Here is a 15,388-nt window from a genome sequence, read left to right on the forward strand (position 1 = left end):
AAGTTAAGGCCCTTTAAGTTTAACTTGAATGTATTCAAGCCTCAAAAAATAGTTTGCCATTATACTGTAAGAAAACCATAATTCAAAAAGAGACATGTACCACAATGTTCATTGCAGCACTGTTTACAATAGCCAGGACATGGAAGCAGCCTAAGTGTCCATCAAAAGATGAATGGATAAAGAAAATGTGGCACATATATACAATGGAATATTTCTCAGCCATAAAAAGAAACGAAATTGAGTTATTTGTAGTGAGGTGGATGGACCTAGAGTCTGTCATACAGAGTGGAGTCAGTCAGAGAAAAACAAGTACTGTATGCTAACACATATATATGGAATCTAAAGAAAAAAAAAGTTTCTGAAGAACCTAGGGGTAGGACAGGAATAAAGACACAGACGTAGAGAATGGACTTGAGGACGTGGGGGGGGGAAGGGCAAGCTAGGACGAAGTGAGAGAATAGTGTTGACATATATACACTACCAAATGTAAAATAGCTAATGGGAAGCAGCCGCATAGCACAGGGAGATCAGCTCGGTGCTTTGTTACTACCTAGAGGGGTAGGATAGGGAGGGTGGGAGGGAGGAACAAGAGGGAGGGAATATGGGGATATATGTGTACATATAGCTGATACAGTTTGTTATACAGCAGAAACTAACACAACATTGTAAAGCAGTTATACTCCAATAAAGATGTTTTAAAAAAATAAAATAAATGCAAGAACAAAGGCCAGAAAAATAGGTTTCCATTTATTCATATTTTTGAGAAGAGAGGCTTAACTATAGTAATATAGTTTGCCAACTAAAACTTGTCACTTGCCATCTGGTTCTACAAGAATGAAGTCACTAGCCACTGCAGTTGCTGATCTTCAACACACCCTGAAAGGAGTTCAGGGCAGAGCTCAGGAATGAGGCACTCTGTGCCCTGCAAGAAACTGGCAGAACAGGACTTCAGGTAGATATTTTCAGGAGAAAATTTTACAAGCCCAATTTCTCGCATCTTCTCATATCTAGAAAAGCACTGAAATCAGTAACAGAGACATCTGCTCCTCTGTGACTAGCAGCAACCTTCTGCCAAAATGTGTGCTTGATTGCACGTATTCTCCTTCACCAAAATATATATATGACCTTCCCACTTACCTCTTCGGAGCATTTCTTCAGAGCTGTCTGAGAGGCTGTCTCCCAGGCTATAGTCCTCAGTTTGCCCCAAATAAAACTTAACTCACAGCTCTCACATTGTGCATTTTTTTTCGGTTGATAAGTTTCATAATTTTACTATTGCTGATAATTCCCACTCAGTGACATTATTTATATCTCACCCCTGTACTAAGAAAGAACAATTTGTTCTTCAGACAGGAAATTATTGCTTTGTGTTTGTTTCCATATTTTTAGTAATGGATAACAAATAATTAGGATATGCACCTTTTTTCACTATGTACTGTATTCAACTAAAAAACAAAAAAATCAAGTGACATTTTACCTCAGTGTCCTTTCCTATCAGATTGAAATCTGCATTCCCTGAGAGGTTAGTAAGGAGAGTTTTGAGAGCATCAGAGACAATGGTTAGTACTTCTTGAGAGTGCAGTGTTGCTTATCTTTCTTCATCTATCTAGATATATTTACAAAAAACATTGTTCCCCACACTTGTCAGCTAAGGACCCCTGTGGGCATCTGTCTGCATTACACGTCCTTTCTCTATCTTTCAGAATATATTTCTTTATCCCCCACTTCTCCAGTGTTTTTGTTTTTGTTTTTGGCTTTCACAAAATCTTCATTATCCCCCATTTCTCTGCTTTCCAAATTGATAGCTCTGAGTTCTTTTCTCTTTAAAATCTTCCTTTCAGTCTCTTGTCCTTCCCTTCCTGACAGTGTCTTTCATCAGTGGGACGAATGACTATCATCTACACAGCAGACCTAGAAATCATTAAAGGAAAAGAGTGCTAAAACAAAGTCTTAGAGGTTTAGAATAGAGCTAGTTTTCCTGTCCCTTATGGGATTAAAATGGGGAAAGGGTCTAGGTTATCCCATTCTTGTCTTTGGTGACATTTAAAGTTTCCTAATGGTATCACCCCTTTTTAAAATAAAAAGGAAGGAGGGCTTATATATCTCCAAACAAAGATCTCCTGTTCTTCTGATCCAGGCATATTCTGATCCCCTTCAGTGGACTTTTATCATGAAGATGAAGGCATTCTTGGGTTGGAATAACTTGGAATTAATAGTAGCAGTGATCAACTTTCACATGCTCAGTTTCACCGTATATTCAGTGCTTTACTGTAGTGATGAACATTACCAGTTCACATTTTAAATTATCATTAAACACCCTACAATGCACTTACAGCCCACCTTTTACTTTTCAGTCTTGGCTTTTTTACCCCTCTCCCCATTCCATTCTCTAAAGAAAAGGGATCCTTCCTTGACTGGAGTCCCAAGCCACCTGTATGACTGCTGGTTGAAACTGAATAGCTAGCTACCTCCCTCTACATAAGGCTGCAGTGACAATAGAAATTGCCGTCTTCCCATCCTCTGACTTGTGACATGGAGCTTGTTAGGATGTATAATTAGCATTGTCCTTGCTTCCGTTTGCCTGCCCTGATGTCTTGTTCTCACTGCGTTGTGGTTCTTAAACCACACTGGTCCCCGTTTATCATTCTTTCCTGTCTCTATACTCCCCTTTACCCTCTTCTCCCCCACAAGCTTCTTATTCCTGTTTACTTGGTACACTTTTTTTTTTTTTTTTTTTTTTTTGCGGTACGCGGGCCTCTCACTGCTGTGGCCTCTCCCGTTGCGGAGCACAGGCTCCGGACGCGCGGGCTCAGCGGCCACGGCTCACGGGCCCAGCCGCTCCGCGGCATGCGGGATCTTCCCAGACCGGGGCACGAACCCGCGTCCCCTGCATCGGCAGGCGGACTCCCAACCACTGCGCCACCAGGGAAGCCCTACTTGGTACACTTTTAATTGTGAACACTTTTACTTCTCAGCCAAGTAAGATCCCTTTTCCCAAGGCCTTACATTTAAGCAGCTTGTTTCTTGCCGTGCTTCCTTGTAGTATCAGTCTGTGTTTGTAATTTAAGAACCTTGCTTCAAACAAATTTTTAGAGTTATACAGCTTCAGATCCTCCCTCCTCAGAATCCCCTAACTAGAGGAAGACACCCTTTCTCATCTTATTTAGTAAGCTCTTTTTTACTATTTTAACACTGAAGTTAAGTTTCTACACTGTCTGTTAATATATAGTGAGTAAAAGAGCCAGAGCACATCTCTAATAAAGATGATTTTCAAGTTCATAGTCACTTAAAGTATCACAGAGTTACAGTCTGTGGTCTGGGTCTCCTTCTGTAACGCTTCAGAGACAGTTTTTGGATTGTGCCCCCTCAACCTCATGGTGTTTCCTGTGATTCATTAAATTGCTAATAGTCCCATTTATCTGCCAGAACCCACCCACTTCCAGGGTTGGCCTTTTCCTTCCTATTCCTTATGAGTGTAAGGGCTGAGTCTTAGAAAGTTCTGATCAAACAGATTGTACTTGGTGTTCCTCTAAACATTAATGGTATTGTTTAGAATACATTTAAATACGCAGAAGCAGCTTGTTTTTTTTTCTGCTCTTAGGCCTTAAACTTGCCTGGCAAATTTTAAGCTCCTTGAGAGCAGCAGTTTAGTCAAATCTATATCCCCCTAATATTACCCACATCACTTAGCATATATAGTACCCAGCAAACATTAAGTATTCAATATAAGCATTCAAACATGTGCCCCTGTGAGTCAGCCATACATCCAGAAAATCTTCTCAGGCTTCTGCAGGGCTATTTTTGATTGTCTAACCCTGGCAACACAGACTTTTTTTTTTTTTTTACATTTTGTATATTTGATGTTAGGCCAAACTTCTCCTGGTCTGTAGACTTTTATAACATTCATTAGTTTAAAATACTAATCCTGATTCCTTATTACTTCTATTAGAATTCACATGTTTATTACAGCTTAAACTGTTTAAAATTATAGATTCAGGAGTCATTCTTCTTAGGTTCTTCATTCTATTCTACTGTTTTTCAAACGTTTTTGGCAGGGACACATAGTAAAAAATAGACTTTGCACCCAAGGGACACACCAACGTGTGCACATACACACACAGATATACACACACCTATATTCTTATGCCAGAAGAAATTTTTCTGGAAATAGTACTCACAGCATTCAGTGCTCTACAATGTTTTCAATTCTGTTCTATTTCATTTTTAAGCTACTGATCGAGATCTACTAAATTGAAATTCATTGCTATGAAGTCCTGGGGAATATCTGTTTATGTGTATTACTCATTCAGTTAACATATTCAGTACTTACTATATACCATTTACTGTTCTTCTCCACTTCTTAACTGGCTTTCTGACTTTGGGAAAGTCACACGTTAATGTTCAGTTTCTTCTGTAAAATGGAGATACAGTGCTGTCTACCTGCAGAGGTATGCTGCTAGGATGAGATGAGCTATGTAAAGCACTGAGCACACTGCTCAGTAGGTAATGAGCACTCGAGTGTGAGCACCTCCCTTGTTGCTTCTCCTGTTGTTATTACTATTAAAATTACTTTGGTTTGAACTTCCCATGTTTCTGAAACAGAATATATAAAGCATATGTTACATATAACTCAATTTTCCTTTAACTCTCACTATACATATTTATGTTTTTAAACTAGAGATATATTTTAGATATAGTGAAATGCACAGATCTTAAGTGTTCAGTTCAATAAGTTTTGACAAATGCCACTCCATTTGACCTACACTCCTATCAAGACATAAACATTCTCATCACACCAAAAAGTTATCTTATGCCCCTCCCTGGTCATTTGTACCCCCCTATATCCAGATGTAACCACTGTTCTGATTTTCTTCACCATAGATTAGTTTTGCCCATTAGAACAGAGTCACAGAGAATACATTCTTTTATGTCTGGCACTTTTTTGTTCGATATAATGATTTTCAGTTTCATCAGTGTAATTGTGTGTATCAGTAATTTGTCCCTTTTTATTGCTGAATAGTATTACGTTTCATGAATTCGTCACATTTTACTTATCTGTTCTCCTAGTGATTGATATTTGATTGTTTCCAGTATGGGGCCATTACAAATAAAGCTACTCTGGATAATTGTGTAAAAGTCTTTGTGGATATATGTTTTCATTTCTTTTAGACAAATACTTAGAAGTGGAATAGCAGGTAGGCATTTTCTAACTATGAGAAACTTCGAGATTAATTTCCAAAATAGTTCTATGTTTATACTTCCACCAGCAATGTGAGCATTCTACTTACTCCATATCCTTTATAACATTTGATGTTGTCAGTCTTAAATTTTAGCCTTTTTAATGGCCGTATAGTACTATCTTATTGTTTTAATTTACATCTCCCTGATCACTAATGAGTGATCACTTTTTCATGTACTTTTTGACCATTCATACATATTTTTAGGTCTGTGATACATCCTTCTTTTTGTGTATGGTATGAAGTAGGTGTCAACTGTCATTTTTTTAACATCTTTACTGGAGTATAATTGCTTTACATTGTTGTGTTAGTTGCTGCTGTATAACAAAGTGAATCAGCTATATGTATACATATGTCCCCATGTCCCCTCCCTCTTGTATCACCCTCCCACCCTCCCTATCCCACCCCTCTAGGTGGACACAAAGCACCTAACTGATCTCCCTGTGCTATGCAGCTGCTTCCCACTAGCTTTCTGTTTTACATTTGGTAGTGTATATATGTCAGTACTACTCTCTCACTTCGTCTCAGCATACCCTTCCCCCTCTCTGTGTCCTCAAGTCCATTGTCTATGTCTGTGTCTTTATTCCTGTCCTGCCCCTAGGTTCTTCAGAACCTTTTTCTTTTTTTTTTAGATTCCATATATATGTGTAACCATATGGTATTTGTTTTTCTCTCTCTGACTTACTTCACTCTGTATGACAAACTCTAGGTCCATCCACCTCATTACAGATAACTCAGTTTCATTTCTCTTTATGGCTGAGTAATATTCCATTGTATTTATGCGCCACATCTTCTCCATCCATTCATCCAATGATGGACACTTAGGTTGCTTCCATGTCCTGGCTATTGTAAATAGAGCTGCAGTGAACATTGTGGTACATGACTCTTTTTGAATTATGGTTTTCTCAGGGTATATGCCCAGTAGTGGGATGGCTGGGTCGTATGGTAGTTCTATTTTTAGTTTTTTAAGGAACCTCCATACTGTTCTCCATAGTGGCTGTATCAGTTAACATTCCCAGCAGCAGTGCAAGAGGGTTCCTTTTTCTCCACACCCTCTCCAGCATTTATTGTTTGTAGATTTTTGGATGGTGGCCATTCTGACTAGTGTGAAGTGATACCTCATTGTAGTTTTGACTTGCATTTCTCTAATGAATAGTGATGTTGAGCATCCTTTCATGTGTTTGTTGGCAATCTGTATATCTTCTTTGGAGAAATGTCTGTTTTGGTCTTCTGCCCATTTGTGGATTGGATTGGATTGTTTGTGTTTTTGATATTGAGCCACAAGAGCTGCTGTAAATTTTGGAGATTAATCCTTTGTCATTTGCAAATGTTTTCTCCCATTCTGAGGGCTGTCTTTTCATCTTGGCTATGGTTTCCTTTGCTGTGCAAAAGCTTTGAAGTTTCATTAGGTCCCATTTGTTTATTTTTGTTTTTATTTCCATTTCTCTAGGAGGTGGGTCAAAAAGGATCTTGCTGTGATTTATGTCATAGAGTGTTCTGCCTTTGTTTTCCTCTAAGAGATTTATAGTGTCTGGCCTTACATTTAGGTCTTTAATCCATTTTGAGTTTATTTTTGTGTATGGTGTTAGGGAGTGTTCTAATTTTATACTTTTACATGTAACTGTCCAGTTTTCCCAGCACCACTTATCGAAGAGGCTGTCTTTTCTCCACTGTATATTCTTGCCTCCTTTATCAAAGATAAGGTGACCAAAAAAAGAAAAAGAAAAGGTGACCATATATGCGTGGGTTTATCTCTGGGCTTTCTATCCTGTTCCATTGATCTATATTTCTGTTTTTGTGCCAATACCGTACTGTCTTGATTACTGTAGCTTTGTAGTATAGTCTGAAATCAAGGAGCCAGATTCCTCCAGCTCTGTTTTTCTTTCTCAAGATTGCTTTGGCTATTCGAGGTCTTTTGTGTTTCCATACAAATTGTGAAATTTTTGGTTCTAGTTCTGTGAAAAATGCCATTGGTGGTTTGATAGGGATTGCACTGAATCTGTAGATTGCTTTGGGTAGTATAGTCATTTTCACAGTGTTAAATCTTCCAATCCAAGAACATGGTATATCTCTCCATCTGTTTGTATCATCTTTAATTTCTTTCATCAGTGTCTTATAGTTTTCTGCCTACAGGTTTGTCTCCTACAAACCTAGGTAGGTATATTCCTAGGTATTTTATTCTTTTTCTTGCAGTGGTAACTGGGAGTCTTTCCTTAATTTCTCTTTCAGATTTTTCATCATTAGTATATACGAATGCAAGAGATATTTGTGCATTAATCTTGTATCCTGCTACTTTACCAAATTCATTGATTAGCTCTAGTAGTTTTCTAGTAGCATCTTCAGGATTCTATATGTATAGTATCATGTCATCTGCAAACAGTGACAGTTTTACTTCATTTCCAATTTGGATTCCTTATATTTCTTTTTAATCTCTCATTGCTGTGGCTAAAACTTCCAAAACTATGTTGAATAATAGTGGTGAGAGTGGGCAACCTTGTCTTGTTCCTGATCTTAGTGGAAATGGTTTCAGTTTCTCACCATTGAGAATGATGTTGGCTGTGGGTTTGTCATACATGGCCTTTATTATGTTGAGTTAAGTTCCCTCTATGCCTACTTTCTGGAGAGTTTTTATCATAAATGCAGGTTGAATTTTGTGAAAACTTTTTCTGCACCTATTGAGATGATCATATGGTTTTTCTCCTTCAATTTTTTAATATGGTGTATCACATTGATTGATTTGCGTATATTGAAGAATCCTTGCATTCCTGGGATAAAACCCACTTGATCATGGTGTATGATCCTTCTAATGTGCTGCTGGATTGTGTTTGCTAGTATTTTGTTGAGGATTTTTGCATCTATGTTCATCAGTGATATTGGCCTGTAGTTTTCTTTCTTTGTGACATCTTTGTCTGGTTTTGGTATCAGGGTGATGGTGGCCTCATAGAATGAGTTTGGGAGTGTTCCTCCCTCTGCTATATTTTGGAAGAGTTTGAGGAAGGTAGGTGTTAGCTCTTCTCTAAATCTTTGATAGAATTAGCCTGTGAAGCCATCTGGTCCTGGGCTTTTGTTTGTTGGAAGATTTTTAATCACAGTTTCAATTTCAGTGCTTGTGATTGGTCTGTTTATATTTTATATTTCTTCCTGGTTCAGTCTTGGAAGGTTGTGCTTTTCTAAGAATTTGTCCATTTCTTCCAGGTTGTCCATTTTATTGGCATATACCTGCTTGTAGTAATCTCTCATGATCCTTGTATTTCTTCTGTGTCAGTTGTTACTTCTCCTTTTTCATTTCTACTTCTGTTGATTTGAGTCTTCTCCCTTTTTTTCTAGATGAGTCTGGCTAATGGTTTATCTATTTTGTTTATCTTCTCAAAGAACCAGCTTTTAGTTTAATTGATCTTTGCTGTCATTTCCTTCATTTCTTTTTCATTTATTTCTGATCTGATCTTTATGATTTCTTTCCTTCTGCTAACTTTGGGGTTTTTTTGTTCTTCTTTCTGTAATTGCTTTAGGTGTAAGGTTAGGTTGTTGATTTGAGGTGTTTCTTGTTTCTTGAGGTAGGGTTGTGTTGCTATAAACTTCTGTCTTAGAACTGCTTTTGCTGTATCCCATAGGCTTTGGGTAGTCGTGTTTTCATTGTCATTTGTTTCTAGGTATTTTTTGATTTCTTCAGTGATCTCTTGGTTATTTAGTAGCGTATTGTTTAGCCGCCATGCATCTATTTTTTACAGATTTTTTCCTGTAATTGATATCTAGTCTTACAACATAGTGGTCGGAAAAGATACTTGATATGATTTCAGTTTTTTTTAATTTAGCAAGGCTTGATTTGTGACCCAAGATATGATCTATCCTGTAGAATGTTCCATGAGCACTTGAAAAGAAAGTGTATTCTGTTGGTTTTGGATGGAATGTCCTATAAATATCAATTAAGTCCATCTTGTCTAATGTATCATTTAAAGCTTGTGTTTCCTTATTTATTTTCATTTTGGATGATCTGTCCATTGGTGAAAGTGGGGTGTTAAAGTCCCCTACTATGATTGTGTTACTGTCACTTTCCCCATTTATGGCTGTTACATTTGCCTTATGTGTTGAGGTACTCCTACGTCGGGCGCATAATTATTTACAATTGTTATATTTTCTTCTTGGATTGATCCGTTGATCATTATATAGTGTCCTTCTTTGTCTCTTGTAATAGTCTTTATTTTCAAGTCTGTTTTGTCTGATGTGAGAATTGCTACTCCAGCTTTCTTTTGATTTCCATTGCATGGAATATGTTTTTCATCCCCTCACTTTCAGTCTGTATGTGTCCCTAGGTCTGAAGTGGATCTCTTGTAGATGACATATATACGGGTCTTGTTTTTGTATCCATTCAGCCAGTCTTTGTCTTCTGGTTGGAGCATTTAATCCATTTACATTTAAGGTAGTTATCGCTATGTATGTTCCTATTACCATTTTCTTGTTTTGGGTTTGCTATTGTAGGTCTTTTCCTTCTCTTCTGTTTCCTGCCTAGAGAAGTTCCTTTAGCATTTGTTGTAAAGCTGGTTTGGTGGTCCTGAATTCTCTCAGCTTTTGCTTGTCTATAAAGGTTTTAGTTTCTCTGTTGAATCTGATTGAGATCCTTGCTGGGTAGAGTAGTCTTGGTTGTAGTTTTTTCCCTTTCATCCCATTAAATATGTCCTGCCACTCCCTTCTGGCTTGTAGAATTTCTGCTGAAAGATCAGCTGTTAACCTTATGGGGATTCCCTTGTATGTTATTTGTTGCTTTTCCCTTGCTCCTTTTAATATTTTTACTTTGTATGTATTTTTTGATAGTATGTGTCTTGGCGTGTTTCTTCTTGGATTTATCCTGTATGGGATTCTCTGCGCCTCCTGGACTTGATTGACTATTTCCTTTCCCATGTTAGGCAAGTTTTCAACTATAATCTCTTCAAATATTTTCTCAGTCCCTTTCTTTTTCTCTTCTTCTTCTGGGACCCCTATAATTCAAATGTTCTTGCATTTAATGTTGTCCCAGAGGTCTCTGAGACTGTCCTTAATTCTTATCATTATTTCTTTTTTATTCTGCTCTGTGGTAGTTTTTTCCACTATTTTATCTTCCAGGTCACTTATCCGTTCTTCTGCCTCAGTTATTCTGCTATTGATTCCTCCTAGAGAATTTTTAATTTCATTTATTGTGTTTTTCATCATTCTTTGTTCTTTAGTTCTTCTACTTCCTTGTTAAAACTTTCTTGTATTTCCTCCATTCTCTTTCCAAGATTTTGGATCATCTTTACTATCATTACTCTGATTTCTTCTTCAGGTACACTGCCTATTTCCTCTTCATTTGTTTGGTCTGGTGGGTTTTTACCTTGCTCCTTCATCTGCTGCATATTTCTCTGTCTTCTCATTTTGATTAACTTACTTTTGGGGGGTCTCCTTCTCACATGCTGCAGGTTCATGTTTCCCGTTGTTTTTGGTGTCTGCCCCGCAGTGGGTGAGGTTGGTTCAGTGGGTTGCGTACGCTTCCTGACGGAGGGGACTGGTGCCTGTGTTCTGGTGGATGAGGCTGGATCTTGTCTTTCTGGTGAGCAGGACTACATCTGGTGGTGTGTTTGGGGGTGTCTGTGGATTTAGTATGATTTTAGGCAGCCTCTCTGCTAATGGGTGGGGTTGTGTTCCTGTCTTGCTATTTGTTTGGCATGGAGTGTCCAGCACTGGAGCTTGCTGGTCGTTGAGTGGAGCTGGGTTTTAGCGTTGAGATGGAGATCTCTGGGAGAGCCTTCGCTGATTGATATTACATGGGGCCATGAGGTCTCTGGTGGTCCAGTGCCCTGAACTTGGGTCTCCCACTCAGAGGCTCAGGCCTGACACCCAGCCAGAGCACCAAGACCTTGTCAGCCAAACAGCCAGGTACATGGGGAGTTTCTTGACTTTTGGGAAGTCTGAGGTCTTCTGTCAGGGTGCGGTAGGTGTTCTGTAGGGGTTGTTCCACATGTAGATGTATTTTTGATGTATTTGTGGGGAGCAAGTTGATCTCCACATCTTACTCCTCCACCATCTTGACGGTTCTCCCTCTCATTATATTTTAAGAGATGTATGGTCCCCTGAATAAAAGAGATTAAGATCTAATGCAGCATTAAAAATTATACTTTCAACTTCTGGCAGCAGCGGCTCAAGTGGCCGAAGCAAGATGCGTCAAAGAGTGGTGGTCATGGTCCTGGAGGTGGAAAGAAGGGTGACAAGGATAAGAAAAAGAATTATGAATTTCCTATACCTATACCTATACCTGAGAAAACTCCTAATGAAATTGAAATAGGTGTGTTGAGTTTTTTTGTGTTTGTTCTATTATTTTAGGCTATGTATGTGATTGAAACAAGTTACATATACATTTTGGACTGGGTCTAAATAGGTATAGGCAAAAGAGGAAGAGAATAAAGGGACCAGATGCTGCCAGCATACTGCCCCTGGTGACATCTCACACTCAGTGCTGGTTAATGTTGAAGTTAGAACTGAAGACTGTCTTCTCATGGAGGAAGAATTCATTAGAAATCAGGAACAAATGAGGCCTTTAGAAGAAAAGCAAGAGGAGGAAAGATCAAAGGTGGGTGATCTGAGGGGCACCCCAATGTCAGTAGGAATCTTCGAAGAGATCTTTGATGACAATCATGCCATCGTGTCTACGTCTGTGCACTCAGAACACTACGTCAGCATTCTTTCATTTGTAGACAAGGATCTGCTGGAACCGGGCTGCTCGGTCCTGCTCAGCCACAGGTGCATGCTATGATAGGGGTGCTGATGGATGACACGGATCCCTTGATCACAATGATGAAGGTGGAAAAGGCCCCCCAGGAGACCTATGCTGATATTGGAGCATTGGACAACCAAATCCAGGAAATTAAGGAATCTGTGGAACTTCCACTCACTCATATAAAGATGGGTATAAAGCCCCCTAAGGGGGTCATTCTTTATGGTCCACCTGGCACAGGTAAAACCTTCTTAGCCAAAGCAGTAGCAAACCAAAACTCGGCCACTTTCTTGAGAGTGGTTGGCTCTGAACTTATTTAGAAGTTATCTAGGCAATGGGCCCAGTCTTGTTCGGGAACTGCTTTGAGTTGCTGAAGAACATGCACCATCCGTCGTGTTTATTGATGAAATTGATGCTACTGGGTCAGAAAGGTATGACTCAGATTCTGGTGGTGAGAGAGAAATTCAGCGAACAACGTTGGAGCTGTTGAACCAGTTGGATGGGTTTGATTCAAGGGGAGACATGAAAGTTATCATGGCCACAAACCAAATAGAGACTTTGGACCCAGCACTTACAGACCAGGCCGCATTGACAGGAAGATCGAGTTCCCCTTGCCGGATGAAAAGACGAAGAAGCGCATCTTTCACATCCACACGAGCAGGATGACAACACTAACCCTGGATGACTTGATCATGGCTAAAGAGGACCTCTCTGATGCCAACATCAAGGCAATCTGTATGGAAGCTGGTCTGATGGCCTTGAGAGAACGTAGGATAAAAGTAACAAATGAAGACTTCAAAAAGTTTAAAGAAAATGTTCTTTATAAAAAACAACAAGGCACCCCTGAGGGACTCTATCTCACAGTTGCCTTCCAGGAAAAGGTTGGGAGTGTGTGATCCCTCAGAGGTGTGAGGTTGGGGAAGTTTCCCAGGAGTCCGTGTTCCGGCTGATCTTCATTAGCACAGCATCCTGAGTACCTTTCGAGCATGATGTGTAGGACGCCCATCCAGCTCTCTTCATATGTTGGTCGCGTGCAATGCTCTCTTCCCAATAAAGCGTGCTCTTTCTCAAAAAAAAAAAATTATACTTTCAAATTATTAATTTATATTCAGAGCATTAATTTGTTCAGGTCTTAGAGAATCCCTTACACATTTTCTTCCCCACCTCAAAAAGTTTTTTATTTAGACCCAGTCCAAAATGTATATGTAACTTGTTTCAATCACATACATAGCCTAAAATAATAGAACAAACACAAAAAAACTCAACACACCTATTTCAATTTCATTAGGAGTTTTCTCAGGACTCTCTCAAATCTGAATGTTGAAGCAGCTACATTGTTTTGTTTACCCATATTCTTATTCTATCAATAAGCAGTCTACTAGCTAGAAGTACTACACTTGTAGCTATTTGTACTGAACTTACCATTTTTAGTCTTCAAAAGAATTTATTACACTGTAATCAAATAATATTGTAACATGATCCTCTGAACTTATGTAAATAATTGCTTTTATAAATATCTGTGGTTGCAAACTGACCCCAAGGGGAATCTTTTTTTTTTTTTACCAGGATGATGAACGTTTTATTAAAAATACAAGGGGAATCTTTGAAGCTCATCTGCTTCAAAGTCAGTTTGCTAAATATATATATCGATATTACCTTAAGTGATTATACTAAGTAAATCCTAGATTTTACTAACAGCAAAATAAAATATTGACCTCACTAAAACGATGAGAGTAAGGAGAGGCTAAGACATCAGGAAAGAGGCTGGAAAATATGTTACATGTCTTGGGCTTAAGGCAAAACATAGGATATAGGAAGAAGAAAGATGTATTAAGGGCTTTTTCCTTCAGATCACTTGCAATCTAAGTAGCTTGAAAGAAAAGACAGAAGAGTGAGAAGTGTTTAATAACAATGCAAGAGATAAATATCAATTGACCACATTATATAATATGTCACATGCCAGTTCAGGATTGATTGCTAAGTAAATAGAATGTTATTGGTTATCCAGGTTCCTGATACATTTTTAGTGATGTGTTACTTCTGAGTTATCTGGGATTGGTGAATTTCGTTTTGCTTGTAATGGAGATTTACTAGCCTGATCCAATTTTACAGAATCTTAAGTCTGTGGGGTTGAGTTTAAGTCATTGGCTCTAAAACAGGAAAATCTATATTCTAAATTTGGTTATTGAAAAAAATAATTCATATTTATAGTACTTACTTTGTGTCAGGTACTATAGGAAGCATTTTACATTACTCATTCAATTTTTATAACAAACCTACAGGTAGATTGTTACTCTCATTCTACAGATGAGGAATCTGAGGCACAGAGAAGTTAAGGTTGTTACTAAAGGTAATACAGAAAATAGTAGTGACAGGATATAATCCCAGTTCTGTTAGACTCTAGGGCCCAAACGTATTAAAGAAAATAAACATATAGAAAAGACCAGATCTGAGAATACAGCATTTATGGTTAAGTGGAAGGAACACTCGGTTTTCAATAATATATTAGACATATTTTTTAAATGATGAAAATTTTCTCTTTTTGCTCCCATGATTTTTTTTTTTTTTTTTTTTGCGGTACGCGGGCCTCTCACTGTTGTGGCCTCTCCCGTTGCAGAGCACAGGCTCCGGACGTGCGGGCTCAGCGGCCATGGCCCACAGGCCCAGCCGCTCCGCGGCATGTGGGATCCTCCCGGACCGGGGCACGAACCCGTGTGCCCTGCATCGGCAGGCGGACTGTCATCCACTGTGCCACCAGGGAAGCCCTCCCATGATAGATTTTGTGCCATTTTCCAGAAATTAGTTTAATTCCAATGAGGCTAAATCCTCTTTTATCAATATTATCAAACAGTAAAATCTGGTTTTCTTTCAGCAAGTGAAAAGGAGCTTCCAGAACAAAGGTTATACTTGTAATGTTATTATCATCTTCATCCAGAATGGTTGCTTTATTTCCAGTTGTCCAGGCAGCTATTTATAGTTTATTAGGGACTCCAGAGTATAAATGATTTGAAGATTAATAGATTCAAATTGTGTGTACAAAGATTCCTTTTAACATGCTTTTGGTAACATTAATAAAAACCATTTTGGAATCACGTTTTTTGTCTTTCTGATCCCTGACATAGAAGTATTCAGATGTTTTTAACGGCATAATGTTTATATTGCTGTTTACTTTTATAAGTATCACTTCAGAATTGGCAACAAATGGCAAAATTGCATATTCTAATATAGTTCTGGTATCAGCCTGAGTCTTGAAAATAAAACCTTGTACTTAAATATAAACCCCCATTTAAATGGGCCATAATTCTTCACCTTTACATTTGGAACCACTTCTCATGTTGGTGATTATCATCCAAAGAATAAAGAGATTTCCTATTTTAAGATTGAAATATATATATAATTTATACCATTATCGGGACTTCCCTGGTGGCAC

At 38.4% G+C, this 15,388-nt stretch overlaps 1 protein-coding gene and 1 pseudogene across 3 annotated transcripts in view; both read left to right on the forward strand.

Annotated features, from left to right (window-relative positions):
* The window catches only part of CTTNBP2NL (CTTNBP2 N-terminal like), a 67,347-nt gene that overhangs the window by 38,329 nt on the left and 13,630 nt on the right, over positions 1–15,388 (forward strand). The window lies entirely within an intron of this gene.
* LOC116755463 lies at positions 11,693–14,502 on the forward strand (annotated as a pseudogene).

Source organism: Phocoena sinus, chromosome 1 (assembly GCF_008692025.1).
Source record: "Phocoena sinus isolate mPhoSin1 chromosome 1, mPhoSin1.pri, whole genome shotgun sequence".
NCBI lineage: Eukaryota > Metazoa > Chordata > Mammalia > Artiodactyla > Phocoenidae > Phocoena > Phocoena sinus.